We start from the raw sequence: 20,949 nt of genomic DNA on the forward strand, positions 1-20,949 counted from the left end.
ACACCTTGACAGTGACTTTGTGAGACCATGAAGCTCATTGCTAACTTTTCTTAATACCACAATGAATGTTCTTGAATACTCCCTTTATGAATCTATGAAAGTATGTGGGATAATTCTAGGAATGTGACTCATTGGGTTACATTTCTTGATCTCCTGTCTAACTTCATTGAAGTAGAAGAAAAAATCTGGAGCTCTATGCTAAACTGATAATTATACATTAAACTCTGTACCCTATTAACAGAGCATACATTTTCCAGACATCCCTCAAAAACTAATAGAAATCAATATTATAATAGGCCAGAGAATCTTAAATTTCAAAACATAGAAATTACATTGTCACAGGAGAATATAACTTAGAGGAAAAAAAAATTCCTATAGCCTTCCAATTTAAAGTGCTTTGCTTTATAACTACTGGATCAAAGGATAAACACCCAGAGGTAAACTCATAACCTTAAATACTTTTAAAAACCACATTTTTCCATTGTATATATGTACCACATCTTCTTTATCCATTCGTCCATTGAAGGGTATTTCAGTTCTTTCCACAATTTGGCTATTGTGGACATTGCTGCTATGAACATTGGGGTGCATGTGCCCCTCCTTTTGACTGCATCTGTATCTTTGGAGTAAATACCTAATAGTGCAATCTCTGGGTCATAGGATAGCTCTATTTTATTTTTTATTTATTTGAGAGAGAGAGAGATTGAGAGAGAGCACAAGAGGGGGTAGGGTCAGAGGAAGAAGCAGACTCCCTGCTGAGCAAGGAGCCCGATGCAGGACTCGATCCCAGGACTCCGGGATCATGACCTGAGCTGAAGGCAGTCATTTAACCAACTGAGCCACTGAGGCACCCAGGGTAGCTCTATTTTTAACGTCTTGAGGAATGGTACATATATATAACGGAATATTACTCAGCCATCAGAAAGGATGAATACCCACCATTTGCATTGACATGGACGGAACTGGAGGGGATTATGATAAGTGAAATAAGTGAAGCAGAGAAAGACAATTACCATATGGTGTCACTCATATGTAAAACATAAGGAATAGAGTAGAGGACCACAGGGGAAGGGAGGGAAAACTGAATGGGAAGAAATCAGACAGGGAGATAAACCATGAGAGACTCTGGACTCCAGGAAGCAAACTGTGGGTTACAGAAGGGGGGGGGGGGGGGGGATGGGGTGACCGGTGATGGGTATTAAGGAGAGCATGTGTTGGGATGAGCTCTCGGTGTTATATGCAGCTAATGAATCATTGAACACTACAACAAAAATGTACTTATGATGTACTATAGATTGGCTAACTGAACATAATGAAAAATAAAAAAATAAACACATTTGTTTGTTTTAATGACAAAACATTCAAGCCTAACCATAGCTTTAGCCAAATTCTACAAACACTTTTTTGTTTAAGATCACTAAAGAACAAGAAAACAAGCAGAAAATGACACAGAGCTGATACATGAGTTGGCTCTTCAAGGAACTGGGATGGGTGGGGAATAGACTTCTGCTAGCCTTTTTGGGGGTTATGAGGTAGATGTATATTGGATAAATGATGGGACCTGGCCACTAACTGGTCACTTAGCTTTGGACAAATGGTTTCTGTTTGAACTTACCATCTCTAAGCTAAGATGAGTTCAGAAAGAAGAAAGGGAGAGGGAGAAGTTTGACAACATATGATTTAAGTAAATACTAGCCCTAATTTTGACTTAAAACTAATGAGCCAGTATATCTGAGCTTATGAACACCAAGAGGCCTGAGCAACTGAGTCTATATGGTTCAGTAGAGGTCCCTCTTCTATCCTCCACCTTTGAGCATGGACCCACAGGAAGTTGTACTCTTCCCCAGGAGGTTAGAAATAGGTGTCCCTGGGCAGTGTTGTCTTAAGCAGAAGATAGTGCTCTGTGCAGGACCCATGGGACATGAACTCTAGTTGTTATGGGGGAACAGGACTATCTTAAGTCTAGCACTGCTTTTGACCTCTCATTTCAAGCATGGCTATGTTGTAGTTTATGAACTTCTTTCTACAATATTGACAAATAAAGTAGGGAAAAATAAATGTCTTCAGCATGTGCTCAGTTTACCACCTTGAACTTAAAATATGACAGCTACAAATACTTTCTCCCTTTCCAACATCAACATTATCTAACTTGCTAGGACAACATTACACTGGTAAAAAATTGCAATAGCAGTAATGCCATTTTTCTAACTAAATTGGATGCTTCTAATGGTTTGTAATTAAATGATGTTTGCTCTCAGCCTTTGGAGGATTCCCTGTATCAAGTTACAGACATTTCCTTTTATTCCTAGCTTGACAGAATTTACTCAAAGTTTACAAATGCTTTTTTTTGAAACTTTAGATAATGTGGTTTATCTCCTTTAACACATTAATGCAGTGAGTTATTGATATCCCTCCCCATATTGATCTATCCTTGCATTTCTGAGATAAATTCTACTTGGTCCCTATATATTAATTTAATATACTGCCATGTTTGATTTTCAGTATTTTTAGCTTCTTTGAATCTTTGTTAATGATGTTGACCTATAGTTTGCTGTTCCCATTCTCTATGGTATCAAATTATGCTAGCTTTATAAAACTGGGGATTTTCATCTTTATTTTGGCATTTTCTTTCTTTGTGCAATGTATCCTCTTTTATCACTCAGTGTCTAAACCAGGAAAACAGAAAACATTTTAAGTATTTACTACAAAGGGAATCTAATCCAGATAATGAGTTCTTCTGAAAATGAACGTGCTAGAAGCCAAACAAGGGATTGAGATAGTGAGGAACTGAAAAATGAGAAGCTGCAGGGAACCAGTATCACTCTAGGATGGGAAGATAATGAGGCAAAAACCATGTCAGGAAGCCCAGGCTGGGGTACCTGGAGAAAGAGAAGCCAAGGTGGGTCTAAGTCTCAGAGGAGCTACCTGAGACAAAGAAAGGGAAGAAATACATTGGACTCTGGCCACCCTCCAATCCCCCACAAGCCTTCTCACTGGGCAAAAACAGCTAAGAGCCAACAGAATGAGGAGACTGGGAAATTCAGCCTGCAAGTACAAGATCAGCCCTCTGCAGTACACTGACTAGAACAGAAGGGTAAAGACTGAAACTGAGAACAAATGTCAACAGTTTTGGATTCATTCCAAGTTCTTGCTATCTGAACAATGCTATGAACATTCTTGAATGTGTTTCCTGGTGTACATATTTAAGAGATTCTTTATGGTGTATATCCAGGAGTTGTTGGGCATGTGGACCTTATAGGTTATTGGAAATCACCCAACTGTATTACAGTGCATTTGTAATGTTTTCTATCCCCAGCTGTGTATTAAAGTTCTCCTTGTTCCTTGTCCCTAACAATATGAGTTTCAGGGATCTTGTTTGCTTCTCCAGACTGCCTTTCTCCATTCTCTTCTATGCTTCCAGAAGCTGACCTGAACACTTTATCACCCAGGCTCCCAGCCTTTTGATCTCTGATTTGGCCCTGCCAATGGGGTACACTGACAAGAGATCAGAAGGAAGATAACTACTCTTCCCTTGGCCCTTCGGGGGGTAGATAATGGTTCCTCCCCTTGGTTACTACACTATCCAGTGTGTTCTCTCTATACACTACCAACATCATTGTGAAAAATCCCTTTGTAAATTGTCCTATTTTAAACTGATCAAGCTCCCATTGGGTCTCAGAATGATAGTCAGGTATTCTTTATCTTTTGAAAGGTTGCCGATCTGGGCTTCTATAATCTTGTGTTTAACTTCCATCCCCAATCATTAGTGTTGTTGACCATCTTCATGTCACTGGCTATTTCTGCTTACATGAGTCTTTCTGAGTTATAGAAGTTCATTATATAATCTGAATATTAGCCTCTTCTTGGGTTTATATGGTACAAATATTTTCTCCAAATTTAAAATGTGTTTTGTCTCTATGATACCCCCTTAATTCTCAATTCTTTTATATAACACAAATTAATACTTAATGTGTTTTTTTACATACCAAAGAATTTCTTCTACTTTACTTCAAAGTCCTAAAATAACTTTAGAAGACAACAGAATAAGCTGCCTTTTACATCTACATCTTTAATATATCCGGAATTGATACTTTCTGACATGGTGAGAGGTAGGGTCCATACTCATGCTTTTCTGTATGAATAACTTCCTGTCTTAGACTCATTTATGGAAGCATTCATTCCTGGCTCACCCCCTCCCTGCTCTGAGGCAGCTGTCACTTTAGACTTCCGCATACTTGAGTCTATTCTGGGTTCTTCATTCTGTTCTGTTGGTCTTCATTACCACTTTTTAGTCTTTTTCTAGTAGAACATGCCTCTGCTTTGTTTTTCTTTAGCAGTGCATTAGCTATTCTGGTCCCTTTGATTTTCATATAAATTTAGAATGAACTTGTCAATTACTGGAGAAAACAAAACTTTTGGAGTTTAATATAATCCTGTTAAATCTGATTATGGATGTATTTATTTTGGCATTCTGTTTGTGTTCTTAGAGCTTCTAGGATATGTGGTTGTTACTTTTTTAAAGTTTCAGACTTTCTATCTTTCTCTCCTACTTTTAAAAATAGACTATTTTAGGGCGCCTGTGTGACTCAGTTGGTTAAGTGACTGCCTTCGGCTCAGGTCATGATCCTGGGGTCCCGGGATCGAGTCCCGCATCAGGCTCCCTGCTCAGTGGGGAGTCTGCTTCTCCCTCTGACCCTCCCCCCTCATGTGCTCTCTCTCTCTCTCTCTCTCATTCTCGCTCTCTCAAATAAATAAATAAAATCTTTAAAGAAAATAAAAATAAATAAAATAGACTATTTTAAAGCAATTTTAGGTTTATAGCAAAATTGAGCAGAAGTTAGTGTTCAAATGGTACTCCCTGGCCCCACTATTCTAAATCTTACATATTTCTTCTGCCTTCTTTACACTCTTCTCTCTCTGGGAATTTGATAATGTTAAACCATGAGATACTGTTCTGTATGTCTTGGTTCCTGAGGGGTTTGTTTTGTTTCAGTTTTTATTTTTATTTTTTCTATTCAAATGTCCTCAAGTTCATGGATTCTTTTTTCAACTGGGTCAAGTCTTTTTTTTTTTCCCTTTCTTAAGTTTTTATTTATTTTTTTAAATTTTATTTTATTATATTATGTTAGTCACCATACAATACCTCATTAGTTCTTTTTTTTTAAGATTTTATTTATTTATTTGACAGAGAGAGACACAGGAGAGAGGGAACACAAGCAGGGGGAGTGGGAGAGGGAGAGGCAGGCTTCCCACCAAGCAGGGAGCCTGATGTGGGGCTCGATCCCAAGACCCTGAGATCATGACCTGAGCCGAAGGCAGACGCTTAATGACTGAGCCACCCAGGTGCCCCCATCATTAGTTTTTGATGTGGTGATCCACGATTCATTGTTTTCATATAACACCCAGTGTTCCATGCAGTACGTGTCCTCCTTAATACCCATCACCAGGCTAACCTATCCCCCCACCCCCCTCCCCTCTAAAACCCTCAGTTTGTTTCTCAGAGTCCATAGTCTCTCATGGTTCATCTCTCCTTCCGATTTCCACCCCCTTCATTTTTCCCTTCCTTCTCCTAATGTCTTCCATGCTATTCCTTATGTTCCACAAATAAGTGAAACCATATGATAATTGACTTTCTCTGTTTGACTTATTTCACTTAGCATAATCTCTCCAGTCCCATCCATGTTGATGTAAAAGTTGGGTATTCATCCTTTCTGATGGCTGAGTAATATTCCATTGTATATATGGACTAATCTTCTTTATCCATTCATCTGTTGAAGGGCATCTCGGCTCTTTCCACAGTTTGGCTATTGTGGACATACACTGGGGTGCATACGGCCCTTCTTTTCACTACATCTTTGTCTTTGGGGTAAATACCCAGGAGTGTAATTGCTGGGTCATAGGGTAGCTCTATTTTTAATTTTTTGAGGCTCCTCAATGCTGTTTTCCAGAGTGGCTGCACCAGTTTGCATTCCCACCAACAGTGTAAGAAGGTTCCCCTTTCTCCACAGCCTCTCCAACATTTGTTGTTCTTTGCCCTATCAATTTTTACCATTATAACTGGTGGAAGGTGGTATCTCAATGTGGTTTCAATTTGAATTTCCCTGATGGCTAATGATGATGAACATTTTTTCATGTGTCTATTAGCCATTTGTATGTCTTCTTCAGAGAAGTGTCTGTTCATGCCTTCTGCCCATTTTTTGACTTGATTATTTGTTTTGGGGGGGTTGAGTTTGAGAAGTTCTTTATAGATCTTGGATACCAGGCCTTCATCTGTAGTGTCATTTGCAAATACCTTCTCCCATTCTGTGGGTGGCCTCCTTGTTTTGTTGACATTTCCTTTGCTGTGCAGAAGTTTTTATCTTGATGAAGTCCCAAAAGTTCATTTTTGCTTTTGTTTCACTAGCTTTTGTAGATGTATCTTGAAAGAAGTTGCTGTGGGTGATGTCAAAGAGGTTATTGCCTATGTTCTCCTCTAGGATTTTGATGGATTCCTGTCTCACATTGAGGTCTTTCATCCATTTTGAGTTTATCCTTGTGTATGGTGTTAGAGAATGGTCAAGTTTCATTCTTCTGTATATAGCTGTCCAATTTTCCCAGCACCACTTATTGAAGAGACTGCCTTTTTTCCATTGCATATTTTTTCCTGCTTTGTTGAAGATTATTTGACCATAGAGTTCAGGGTCCATATCTGGGCTCTTTATTCCCTAATGCTCTGAAATCTAGTCCATTGGTCTACATGTCTGTTTTTGTGCCAGTACCATGCTGTCTTGGTGATCACAGCTTTGTAATATAGCTTGAAATCGGGCAATGTGATGCCCCCAGCTTTGTTTTTGTTTTTCAACATTTCCTTGACAATTTGGGGTCTTTTCTGATTCCATACAAATTTCAGGATTGTTTGTGCCAGCACTTTGAAAAATGTCATTGGAATTTTGATCGGGTTGGCATTGGGGGTATAGATTGCTCTGGGTAGCATAGACATTTTAACAATGTTTATTCTTCTGATCCATGAGCATGAAATGTTTCTCCATCTTTTTGTGTCTTCTTCAATTTCTTCAGGAGTGTTCTGTAGTTCCTAGAGTATAGATCCTTTACTTCTTTGGTTAGGTTTATTCTGAGGTATCTTATGGTTTTTGGTGCTATTGTAAATGGAATCATTTCTCTAATTTCTCTTTCTACAGTTACATTGTTAGTGTATAAGAAAGCTCCTGATTTCTGTGCATTGATTTTTGTATCCTGCCACATTACTGAATTGGTGTTTGAGTTCTAGTAATTTGGGGGTGGAGTCTTTTGAGTTTTCCACATAAAGTATCATGTCATCTGCGAAAAGAGAGAGTTTGACTTCTTCTTTGCCAATTTGAATACCTTTTATTTCTTTTTGTTGTCTGATTGCTGTTGCTAGGACTTCCAGTACTATGTTGAACAATAGTGGTGAGACATGTCACTATTGTTCAACATAGTACTGGAAGTCCTAGGTCAAGTCTTCTGATGAGACATATGGAGAAAATCTTTTTCTGATGCCATGTCTTTTGTTAATTTTTCCATTTAATGTTTTAATAGTTTCTTTTTTCCCCTTTTCCTTTTATTTATTTTATTATGTTATGTTAGTCACCATACAATACATCATTGTAGTTTGTCTTTCTCTGCTGAAATTCTCTATTCATGCATGTTGTCTGGTAAATCTTTTATCTGTTAGCTTAAAGCCCTTCTGATATTCTAGCATCTGAGGTATCCCTGTTGGTTGATTATTTCATCCCTTTATAATAGGCAGTTCTTCCCATTCTCAGTTTGAGCACCAGCTATTGTGAGCAGATAAATAAAATTACCACCTAGAAGTGGGCTACTAGGCAGTTAGTATGTGTGGAGGGATGGGGTCTGCTTTGGTTTTGGGGTTTTATTATTCTCTTACCTTTATAGATTTCAGTTTTTGTACTGGAATCTGCTTTCCCCTTATGTTTATGGTGCCAGAGTTTTGTTTTGATTTTTCCACAGTGTTCCTGCCCATCCTCCATTTCAGCCATTTCTCAACGCCTATGCCACAGAAAGGGTCTCTCCATGGCCTTCCCCTACCCTTGCAGTAGACTCCTGGGCTTGTTACAAGTGCTAGGATTATGGCAAGGGCAGAGCTGTCTTCTATTCTCCTTGACCAGCCTTAGTCTCAGGCTGGTCCTATGTGTCTGGGCCCTTGGGGTGGTGGTTTCTGAGCAACTCTGCCCTGTCCCAATGGCAGCAACACTTTCCCTGGTCTGAGCAGGAAAGCATATCCTACCTGTCCCCCAGCAGTATCATGCCTCTATTTCTATTGGTATAGGAATGGGTGCAGGCTATGGGGTTTCCTGCTCCCTTTCTCAACCTGACAACTTTACACATTTGAGGTGTTTAATCTATTGAAGTTATATTTATTCTATCTTTGGCCAGTGAAAGCCTCTGCCAAGAGTTGGTATTTCACAATTGTTCTCATCTACCTTAGGGGAACAAGACCACATTGCAGGTATTAGGGGAGTGGGAATAACTCCCAACATATTACACCAATGAACCCCACATTTTGGCGGGGATCAGAATCACCTACAAAACTTGGCAGGAAACATAAAGGAAAGACCCTTTCCTGCCTCAATAAGCCTGGGCCTTTATGCTTGACTAGCATTTCAGGGAATTCTGATACTGAGTTTTAGTAGCAATGATGCTATAATACAGAAGGTTCTCAGACTTCTCATCTGTGGTGAATGCAGATGACCTAGAGATCAAAGAGGATATACTAGCTTATACAATTTCTCTAGCATTTGAGAGCAAAGGAGGGAACAGTAATTACCAGGATTGAGAAGTTAGTTGTTAATGGCCAGAGTAGCACTGGAGAAAGAAAAGGGAAGCTCAGTTCAACTAACTACAAACTATGGCATCATCTAAAGGAATTGTCATCTCCTATAGCTAAAGTGCACATGTAGCTAAGAATCAGGCCCAGCATATGATCAGGAAAATAGCAGAATTACAATGGGTGTTAAATTCTACCTCTGGTATACTAAAGTCTCCTATACTAAAGTAAGGCCCTGGTAAAGGAGTTAGAATATTGGTTTAGAGACATCTGGGAAGATGCTCTTCAGATCCTTGAACTACTAACTTCCCAGAATCCTTTGGACCTCTCCCTTTGCTTAAAGGTAATGCAGAGGCCTCACTTGAGACACCTCCTTCACAAGTTAATATTTACTCCTTATAAGAGATGCCCCACATCCCTCACATCTTCTAGCCCAATTGCTGGTGTCAAGTCCAGCATGACCTAAGTGGGGCAGTCTGTCCTTGACACAAAGAGAAAGGATTATTCACCAAAGGATCTGTAGGACCTGGCTACTCTGTGTCAGTAGGAACTCAGAACAGACTTATGGATTTTAAAGGCACTGGAGCAGAGACTGTAGAATAGAAAGCCAGATCATGGAGAGTTGATTGATGTGAGGTGCCCTCACAGGACTAACTAATATCCTGGCAAAGACATGCAACCAGTCTTAATATGCTGCTGGTATAGCTATCAGAAGTTCTGGATAGGGTGGGGATGTGGAAAAATGGCCTCAAGCTTCAGTCTTCCAACTTTGCTGTACATTCAAATCATGTAGGGAGATTTTCGTTGAATCTTGACCCTTAATCTTCCCATAATCTTACAAATAGATCAATTTCAAGATATAAGACACAAGCATCAGAGTTTTTAGAATTCCCCAGGTGATTTTTGCCTTCAGCCAGGTTTGAGAGCCACTGATAGCAAATGAGGAGATGAGAGTTACCTTGGTAAGGTTTTGGGAAGGGGCTCAGCGATGGGCCTGCTAAAAGTTTTTTGTTTCCTTTTTTAAACAAGAGAATCCAGGATGTTCCCAGGTGCCCCAGGGGTCAGTCTTTTCCCTAAAAACAAGTGTTCCACACTAGTGATAGAAGGCACCAAACCCAGTGAGAAGCAGGAGTGGCTGTCATCTACAGCCTGGGTTAGTGGTAGTATAGGTTTATATTGAATTGGACTCACTGGTGTCCATAAAAATAGTAGGATTCAGAAATAGCAGAGGTCAGGCAACAACACTAATCACATCTACATTGCTATAAAACCAGAGTAGCAAGTAGAAGTCTTGATCCACAAAGCAATTAGACTAAGACACAGCTAGCGCAAAAGATTGGCAGCCACAAAGGTATAGCTTGACCTGTATAACAAAAGCAATCAAGAGCGGGTGAAAAGACTTAAACTGGCTGCCCCAATAGGAAGCAACTATCTCTTAGTTCCCACACTTGAGCTAAATCCTAGCTAACTCACCTGTGATATTATAGCAAGTACATACAGTACATACAGTAGTGATTCCCCAAAGTCCATCCTCATCCTATGATCATCGATCTGAGGAACTATATACTGAAGAAAATACTAAGATCTTTCAGAAAGTGTTGGGTAAAGGGTTACACATCTTAGTGATATGAAGGATGGGAAAAATGCTCATGAATTTCCAATTAGATTGAGGATGTAGGGGGCCAGTTAAATCAGACAAGGAGTGTTCTCCCAAGTGTCTGATACCACTCCATGGTTATTTCCCTAGTCCTTGATGACTAAATATGAAGGTATACTTGGAAAAACTCTCATATGTTTCTCCTATTCTGGGGAATATGTTTTAAAGCATATGAGGTAGGTGGCCTGAAGGGCTTGAATATTTGAGTAGAGAAATCAAATGCTATCTGTTCCCTAGAGTGCCCCAGCAGTCACTCCTTTCTCTACAACTAAAGAAGAGCACTAGTGAGGATGATACCAGTCTCCATGAGAAGCTGGTGTGTTGGAGGTCTCCTGTACGCCAAGTTTGATGGCAGGGTATACACAGAGCTAGGCTTCCTGGTGTCTGTGGGGATGGTAGGATTCAGAAAAGCAGAGGCCTGGCACCAGCACTTAATCACATCCACATTGCCTTTAAGGGTTGCCATAAAGAACCATGAAGCCAGAGTGGCAAGGAGAGATCCTAATCCACAGGGCTAGTAGAACAGGATCTATGGGGTTAATCAGAAAGATGGGTGGCCAACAGAAGTATCATTTGATTTATACAACCAAAAGGGATCAAGAGTAGATGAGCAGAGAATTAAGACCAGTTGCCCCAGTGGAAAGTCCACTATCATTTTCCCAGTACTCACACTTCAGCCAGTACTGGCTAACATGACAAGTACACAGAGCAGTGACTCCCCAAGTCCTTCCCTAAAAGCATCTATGGTCACTTAATTTGAGGAACTCTACCTTGTGGAAAGGAAACAACTCAGATTTTTCAAGAGTTGTTGGATACGTTACTGATATGAGGGACCCCAAACCCTCATGACTTTTCTATTAAAGGGTATGGGGGAGATAGTTATCCCCTCCCAAGTTCATCTTGCTCAGTCCAGTGAATCTCTGATCCATTCTGTGGTCATTTCTCATTACACTCGAAGGCCTGTAATGATTGGACCCACTTGGCAGTTGGTAAAACCAAGTTGCTTCCTGATATACAGACTAAGGTTATACAGGCAGGAAAGACCTATGTTTCAACCCTAACCCTTCAAAGGGGAAGCCTGTGAAACTATACCCTGTCCAAGACCGAAAATTGGAATACTGTATATTGTAATGTATACTGGAATGGAAGTTATTACCATTCCCCTGAAGTCTTAAAGGATGTGGGAGTCATGGTTCTCATCAATCATATCCCCAATCAGTGTTGTGCATGGCACATGCAATAATCAGATGGACTCATGGCAGATCATGACCAAGCCCAACAGTAAGCACAAAAAGGAACACAGACTGCTATTGTATATTGCACAGCCCAGAGGCTGCTGGCCTGACATACTTCAGTATGGCCTCTTATCTAGAGTTGATACATCAGCTTTGGTGCACTTGATATTCTGCCATTCTGATAGATGGGTGCCACAGCCACAATGAGCTGGGGCCATGGATGGAGTGTCTGAGGGTAAGAAAAATCTAGAATGGGTGGTAGGAGAAGAATATCAATCATGACCTGTTGCAAATTGGTTCTCCCAAAACAGGTGCCAGTACAATTTGGGGCATAAGATATTAGGGATCAGCAGCTGTGAAAACAATGGGAGGAGGCCGATTAAGCAGATAAAGAAGTCAAATTGAAGCATGCTAGAGAAACCTTCAGCAACTTGAGGGGCTCTGGTGTGAGAGTTGCCCATCAGTGTCCCATATTGTGCCTTACATGGCCATACCCTATTTTCCTTTTTCACTCACTGTGTTGCCCCAGGAAGAACTCTGCTTTGAGTAGGGAGGCTCTGGCACAGACCTTGAAGGAACTGGTGAACTGGCAAACTCCAATTCCAGGCTGGGCAGCATGTTGGCCAGGCTAGATTGCCATAGTGGCAGGTAGAAGGGAGCTGAAGTCCTGTGAAAAGCGGGAAATAGATGTAGATCACATCAGCTGCTTTGCCCATGTGCTTGAACTTCCCAATTGCCAACCTTCCCACTTACAAGTGGGGCCTGCTCTCCCCTACTTTACCAAGGCTGTCAACTTATTGCTGTCCTTTTATCGCATAGCCTGGTTAGTATAAAGCAGCCATCTGCCTCTCTTTGAAGTCTATTTGTTCCTTTCTCATTTCCCTAGCTTGTTCTGTGTTTTGGTATGACCTTGGGTCATACCAATGTTGATTTCTCCTCACCTAGTAGTAGTCCTATTCCTGCCCTAGTATGAGTTCCCTATAGGGCCTGGTGTTACCAGAATTCTTTAGCCTGACTACATTGAGACATCCCCATCATTGGAGTCAGCTGAGCTGATAGGTGGCCAGATGGTTTCTAACAGTAGGAACTAGGTACCCGGCTTTCAGCTGGGAACACCTAAATTTGAGCAACTATCATCTGGATGCCCTGATGTCTGGGAAGGCTGACATAATGGAGAAAATTAACTATAAGCAAAGTCAACGTGGACAAAATTTATAATAAAGGATTTATCAAAATCTCATGTCAAAAATACAAATCTAGAAAAGTATCATCAATGTTTTGTCAGAAAGATACAATCAGACACTAGTGCCTTCTGATCAAAGTTCAGAGCACAGCACTTCCAGATTCAGGCATGCACCATTCTGGACCCCTTCACCTGCCAGGAGTCTGGTTCCAATAGCTCTAACACTAGTTAGTACTTTTCCTGCAGTCTGGGAAGAAAGGTTGCTGCTACCTCCACTATTGCCACAAAACAAGGGATTTTTAAGGGCTGCATCATGAGTCTTCAGGTTGTTCACAGCCTTGCCTTATTGTGCCTCACTTGGAGTGTAAGACCATTGGGGACCCTCTGAATTCACATCAGATTGCAGAGGAGTTAATAGTCCCTGGGGCAACTTTGAGAGCGGGCGAAAGTAGCTGGTGAATATTCTCTATCACTTGGAGGGATTTGGGGGAAAATAACTTCCTTTACCTCCAAAGACTTTCAGGCCAACTAAGAAATCAGCTTTTTAGGAAGCTATGACGAACCCAAAAATATACTTTGTCATATTTGCCATCCCCCCTTCCCTGTCTTTGCCTCCTGTTTTTCTTTATTATAATGAAGTACAATCCTATCAGCAAAATAATTTTGCTTCAGGCTCTGTCTTGGAATACATGGTCTAAAACCACCACCTATTTTACTGTTCTTGCTAAAATACAAATTTGAATCTGAAGTGCCTAGATCTAACTTTTAATTTATAGAAGACAGAACACAAATGATACCATGAGAATAAAGTCTTCAAAATCTAGATTCTGGAACTATTCACAGAGCAAATGATCCAGTTTTAAGAAACCGTTCAAAACTGAGTGGATTTGGATCTTGATTGAAAAGAGGCTTCAAGGGTATTGGTGAAACTTCATTTCTTGACATGCATTGTTTATAAACATAGATGTTTACTAACTCTTTAAAACTACATAGGTCATAAATATTTCCCTTCCTGAAACAGAGCAGGTCAAAAATTTGGGGAAGGGGGAACACAATCAGAAATGGGACAACAATTGGGTTTTTGGTTAGGAGGATTCCAAGGCTTCAGTAGCTGGAAGAAATGTAGAGGATTGGTGAGAGGTAGAATATTCAGTTATGACCTGTTGAAGGTTTGAGGTAATTAAGATCTTAGTGATTCCAAGGTCCTCAGAGGTGCTCCATTAGATGATGGTGCCTCTTATTAAAATGAGAGGCAAGGTGAGAGGAAGAAGTTTCATTCTGTTGGAACTTGATTCCTGTAGGTCATTCAGGTAGAAATGGACATTGGTAACTAGAGGCTAGTCAGAACCCTGGGTGGAGAAGGGGACCTGTAGGTGAGCAAGTGCAATATGGTTAGTGACAGAGCTTACCCCATGTCTTTTAGACCCTTTTGGGGGGGAAACCCAAGCTGAGGCTGATGTGCAGGTAATTCATTGAGAATATAGCAGGACCAAGAGTTAGTGGGAAATTAGAGACAAGAAAGATGCATTGAGCTGGTCATCACTACAAGTGACTGTTTCATCCACTGATTGCCAGGGGAAGAGAGAAGAATTTATTCAGGGGGGCTATTGCCCCTATTGATCAAATATTGCCAAATGTAACTCCATGGTTTCTGGGTCATGTGTGCATAAGCACTGAGCAGATTTCCAATGGCATCTATGTGATAGAAGCTCCAGAACAGAACGCCAGGTGGGCGGCATGTTGGGTTGCTCTTGGGTGAAACTTGTCCCTGTAGCAATGGTTTAAAGGAGAGGTGAGGTCAGAGAGAAGTGGTACACAAACATTTCCAACCCACTCCACGGGAGCACACAGAGAAGTAAACATAATTGGGTCCCCAGGCAACATCAACCTTTAAGCGACAGGTAGAACAAGATGCCTAAAGGAAGACTTTAAGGATTAATAGTAACGGAAAGAGGGAAAGTTGCTACAAAATCTATGGGGGCGGGGCGGTTCAAAAAGGAGGGATTAGAAAAATGGTATCAGGGGGCAGAGCAAGATGGCGGAGGAGTAGGAGACCTGGATTTCGTCTAGTCTCGGGAATTCAGCTGAATAGGGATCAAACCATTCTGAACACCAACGAACTCAACAGGAGACCGAAGAAGAGAGTAGCAACAACTCTCTCAACAGAGAAGCGACCACTTACTGGAAGGTAGGACGTGCAGAAAACTGAATCCGAGGCGATATTCGGGAGGATAGACGGCGGGGGAGGGGGCCTCCATTGGCCGCTTCTGGCAAGTGATAGAGCTGCGAAGCACAAAATCAGAACTTTTAGAAGTTGGCTCCGCTGAGGGACGTCGCTCCAGTGGCTGAGCAGGGGGTGGAACCCTCGTGGGACAGTGTGGTCTCAGGACCCTCAGGGTCACAGAAGACTGGGGGTGCCTGAGTGCAGCAGAGCTCCCAGGTATTGGAGTGGGGAAGCCGGCTACAGAGACAGAGCTGAGGCATGGGCTCTCAGCTCGGGGTTGCCATAAACTGTGATCTGCGGCCCAGTCAGGCCACTGCTCCTCTAGCAGGGACCCAACAAGCGGCAGATCCGGGGAGACTCCCCTCCCTCCCCCAGGAGGAGCGGCGCGGGAGAACACTGCAGGGATCTGCTGAGTTTGGAGACTCCACACGGGGTCGGGTGCCAGAGATAGAAACACTTGGTCACAGACCAGGTGAGCACACAGTGCGCCAGGAGACCAGGGAGACGGGAGTGACTGCTTTTCCCTGGGGGTGCACTGAGGAGCAGGGCCCCGAGTTCTCAGCTCCTCCAGTGGAGATTGGGAGGCCACCATTTTCAACCAGGTCCTCCAAAGCTGTACCAGAGCTTGCAAGGAACAAAAGCTCCTGAGAGCAAACCCTAGCAGCTTGCTTAGGCCGGATTCACAAGGGCGGGGCAATTCCGCCTCCGGCAAAGACATTTGGGAACCATGGCAACAGGCCCCTCCCCCAGAAGATCAGCACGAACAGCCAGCAAGCCAAGACCAAGTTTACCGATCAAGGAGAACGGGAGAACTCCAGCGCTAGGGGAATACTGCACATAGAATTCATGGCTTCTTTTACCATGATTCATTAGTTTTTCAAAGTTAATTTTTTAAACGGTTTTCTTTAATTTTTCTTTTTCCCTTTTTCACCAACATCTTATCAATCCCTTTTTAAAAAAAAAAAAACATATTTACTTTTCATTTTTAGAGTCATATTTTATCCCTTCATAGTAGTTACCCTTATTTTGGGCATATATATATAAGTTGTTCTCTCTTAAAAATTTTGAGATACAGATTCTTCTAACAGATCAAAATATACCCTAAATCACTAGTGTATGGCTTTGTTCTAGTCTCCTGCCTGATCACATTCTCACCCATTTTTTTCTTTTCCTTTTCTTTTTTTTTTTTAAATCTTCTTTCTTTTTTCAAACAACTCCTTATCTTATCAATTCCTTTTATAAAATCTTTGATAATTTTCATCTTTACAGTCATCTTCCATCCCTTCATTGTATCAACCCTTAATTTGTACATATATAAGTCTTTCTTTCTTTTAAAATTTTAGGAGGCACTTTTTTCTAACAGACCAAAATACACCCAATATCTAGTGTGTGGCACTGATCTATGCACTACCCTGATCATATTTGATCATATTCGGTTTTTCTCATATTGTTCTATTTTTGTATTTCTCTTTTTATTTTTTTCTTTTCTTTCTTTACTCTTTCTTTCCCTTTCTTTTCCCCTGGTTTCAGATCTTTTCTGATTTGTATACAGTTTATTTGCTGGGGAGGTTGTTAACATGATAGCATTTTGTTCTCTCATTCATCTATTCTCCTCTGGACAAAATGACAGAAGAAAAAAATCACCTCAGCAAAAAGAACAAGAGATAGTACCGTCAGCCAGGGACCTACTCACCATGACATTAGTACAATGTCGGACCTAGAGTTCAGAATCATGACTTTAAAGACACTAGCTGGGCTTAAAAAAAGCGTGGAAGTTATTAGAGAAACCCTTTCTGGAGAAATAAAAGAACTAAAATCTAACCAAGTCAAAATCAAAATGGCTATTAATCAGGTACAATCAAAAATGGGGGCACTAACTGCTAGGATAAATGAAGCAGAAGAGAGAATCAGCGATATAGAAGACCAAATGATGGGAAATAAAGAGGCTGAGAAAAAGAGAAACAACTACAGGATCACGAGGGCAGAATTTGAGAGTTAAGTGATAGGATAAGACGAAACAACATTAGAATAATTGGGATCCCAGAAGAAGACGAAAGAGAGGGCAGAAGGTATATTGGAGCTAATAATAGCAGAGCACTTCCCTAATGTGGGGAAGACAGGCATCAAAATCCAGGAGGCACAGAGAACCCCTCTCAAAATCAATAAAAATAGGTCAACAACCTGACATCTCATAGTAAAACTTACGAGTCTCAGAGACAAAGAGAAAATCCTGAAAGCAGCTCAAGAGAAGAGATATGTAATGTACAATGTTAGAAATATTAGATTGGCAACAGACCTATGCACAGAGAGCTGGCAGGTCAGAAAGGACTGCCATGATATCTTCAGAGCACTAAACAAGAAAAATATGCAGCCAAGAATACTATATCCAGCTAGGCTGTCATTGAAAATTGAAGGAGAGATAAAAAGCTTCCAGGACAAACAAAAACTAAAGGAATTTGCAAACACGAAACCAGCCCTACAAGAAATATTGAAAGGGGTCCTCTAAGCAAAAAGAGAGCCTAAAAGCAGCATAGACCAGAAAGGAACACAGAAAATATACAGTCACAGTCACCTTACAGACAACACAATGGCACTATATTCATGCCTTTCGATAGTTACCCTGAATGTAAATGGGCTAAATGCCCCAATCGAAAGACACAGGCTATCAGATTGGATTAAAAAACAAGACCCATCCATATGCTGTCTGCAAGAGACTCATTTTAGACCCAAAGACACCCCCAGATTGAAAGTGAGGGGGTGGAAAACCATTTACCATGCTAATGGACACCAAAGGAAAGCTGGGGTGGCAATCCTTATATCAGACAAATTAGATTTTAAAACAAAGACTGTAATAAGAGATGAGGAAGGACACTATATCCTACTGAAAGGGTCTCTCCAACAAGAAGATCTAACAATTGTAAATATCTATGCCCCTAACATGGGAGCAGCCACTTTTATAAGGCAATTAATAACAAAAGCAAAGAAACACATTGACAACAATACAATAATAGTGGGGGACATTAACACCCCCTGACTGAAATGGACAGATCATCTAAGCAAAAGACCAACAAGGAAATAAAGACTTTAAATGACACACTGGACCAAATGGACTTCACAGACATATTCAGAACATTCCATCCCAAAGCAACAGAATACACATTCTTCTCTAGTGCCCATCGAACGTTCTCCAGAATCGATCACATCCTAGGTCACAAATCAGGTCTCAACCGGTACCAAAAGATTGGGATCATTCCCTGCATATTTTCAGACCACAGTGTTTTGAAACTAGAACTCAATCACAAGAGGAAAGTCGGAATGAACTCAAATACATGGAGGCTAAAGAGCATCCTACTAAAGAATGAATGGGTCAACCAGGAAATTAAAGAATTAAAAAAATTCATGGAAACCAATGGAAATGAAAACACAACTGTTCAAAATCTTTGGGATGCAGCAAAGGCAGTCCTAAGAGGAAAGTTTATAGCAATACAAGCCTTTGTCAAGAAACAAGAAAGGTCTCAAATACACCACCTAAGCCTACCCCTAAAGGAGCTAGAGAAAGAACAGCAAATAAAACCTAAACCTAGCAGGAGAAGAGAAATAATAGAGATCAGAGCAGAAATCATCAAAATAGAAACAAAAGACAGTAGAACAGATCCACGAAACTAGGAGCTGGTTCTTTGAAAGAATTAACAAGATTGATAAACCCCTGGCCAGACTGATCAAAAAGAAAAGAGAAATGACCCAAATCAACAAAATCATGAATGAAAGAGGAAAGATCACAACCAACACCAAAGAAATACAAACAATTATAAGAACATATTATGAGCAACTCTATGCCAGCAACTTAGATAACCTGGAAGAAATGGGTGCATTTCTACAGATGTATCAACTACCAAAATTGAAGCAGGAAGAAATAGAAAACCTGAACAGACTGATAACCACTAAGGAAATTGAAGCAGTCATAAAAAATCTCCCAAAAACAAAAGCCCAGGGCCAGATGGCTTCTCAGGGGAATTCTACCAAACATTTCAAGAAGAATTAATACCTATTCTCCTGAAACTGTTCCAAAAAATAGAAATGGAAGGAAAACTTCCAAACTCATTTTATGAGGCCACCATTACCTTGATCCCAAAACCAGACAAAGACCCCATCAAAAAGGAGAATTAAAGACCAATATCCTTGATGAACATGGATGCAAAAATTCTCACCAAAATACTAGCCAATAGGATCCAACAGTACTATAAAAGGATTATTCACCATGACCAAGTGGGGTTTATCCCTGGACTGCAAGGCTGGCTCAACATCCACAAATCAATCAACATGATACAATACATTAACAAAAGAAAGAAAAAGAATCATATGATCCTCTCAATAGATGCAGAAAAAGCATTTGACAAAGTACAGCATCCTCTCTTGATCAAAACTCTTCAGAGTATAGGGTTAGAGGGCACATACCTCAATATCATAAAAGCCATCTATGAAAAACACACACCGAATATCATTCTCAATGGGGAAAAGCTGAGAGCTTTCCCCTTAAGGTCAGGAACGCAGCAGGTATGTCCACTCTCACCACTGCTATTCACAATAGTATTAGAAGTCTTAGCCACAGCAATCAGACAACAAAAAGAAATCAAAGGCATCCAAATCGGCAAAGAGGAAGTCAAACTCTCACTCTTTGCAGATGATATGATACTGTATGTGGAAAACCCAAAAGACTTCACCCCAAAACTGCTAGAACTCATACAGGAATTCAGTCAAGTAGCAGGATGTAAAATCAATGCACAGAAATCAGTGGCACTCCTATACACCAACAACAAGACAGAAGAGAGACAAATTAAGGAGTTGATCCCATTTACAATTGCACCCAAAACCATAAGATACCTAGGAATAAATCTAACCAAAGAAGCGGGCCGCCTGGGTGGCTCAGTCGGTTAAGCGGCTGCCTTTGGCTCAGGTCATGATCCCAGGGTCCTGGGATCGAGCCCCATGTCTGGCTCCCTGCTCAGCAGAGAGCCTGCTTCTCCCTCTCCCTCTGCCTGCCACTCTGCCTACTTGTGCTATCTCTCTGTCAAATAAATAAACAAAATCTTAAAAAAAAAATCTAACCAAAGAAGTAAGGATCTGTACTCAGAAAACTCTAAAATACTCATGAAAGAAATTGAGGAAGACACGAAGAAATGGAAAAACGTTCCATGCTCATGGATTGGGAGAAGCAACATTGTGAAGATGTCAATGCTACCTAGAGCAATCTACACATTCAATGCAATCCCCATCGAAATACCATCCACTTTTTTCAAAGAAATGGAACAAACAATCCTAAAATTGATATGGAACTAGAAGAGACCCCGAATAGCCAAAGGAATGTTGAAAAAGTAAAGCAAAGCTGGCGGCATCACAATTCTGGACGTCCAGCTCTATTACAAAGCTGTCATCATCAATACAGTATGGTACTGGCACAAAAACAGACACATAGATCAATGGAACAGAATCGAGAGCCCAGAAATGGACCCTCAACTCTATGGTCAACTCATCTTTGACAAAGCAGGAAAGAATGTCCAATGGAAAAAAGACAGTCTCTTCAACAAATGGTGTTGGGAAAATTGGAGAGCCACATGCAGAGGAATGAAACTGGATCATTTCCTTACACCACACACAAAAATAGACTCCAAATGGTTGAAAGACCTAAATGTGAGACAGGAGTCCATCAAAATCCTAAAGGAGAACACAGGCAGCAACCTCTTCGACCTCAGCAGCAGCAACTTCTTCCTAGAAACATCGCCAAAGGGAAGGGAAGTCAGGGCAAAAATGAACTATTGGGATTTCATCAAGATAAAAAGCTTTTGC

The sequence above is a fragment of the Callorhinus ursinus genome, unplaced genomic scaffold (assembly GCF_003265705.2).
Source record: "Callorhinus ursinus isolate GAN/ISIS: 27379988/994484 unplaced genomic scaffold, GSC_fseal_2.0 scaffold59, whole genome shotgun sequence".
Classification (NCBI taxonomy): domain Eukaryota; kingdom Metazoa; phylum Chordata; class Mammalia; order Carnivora; family Otariidae; genus Callorhinus; species Callorhinus ursinus.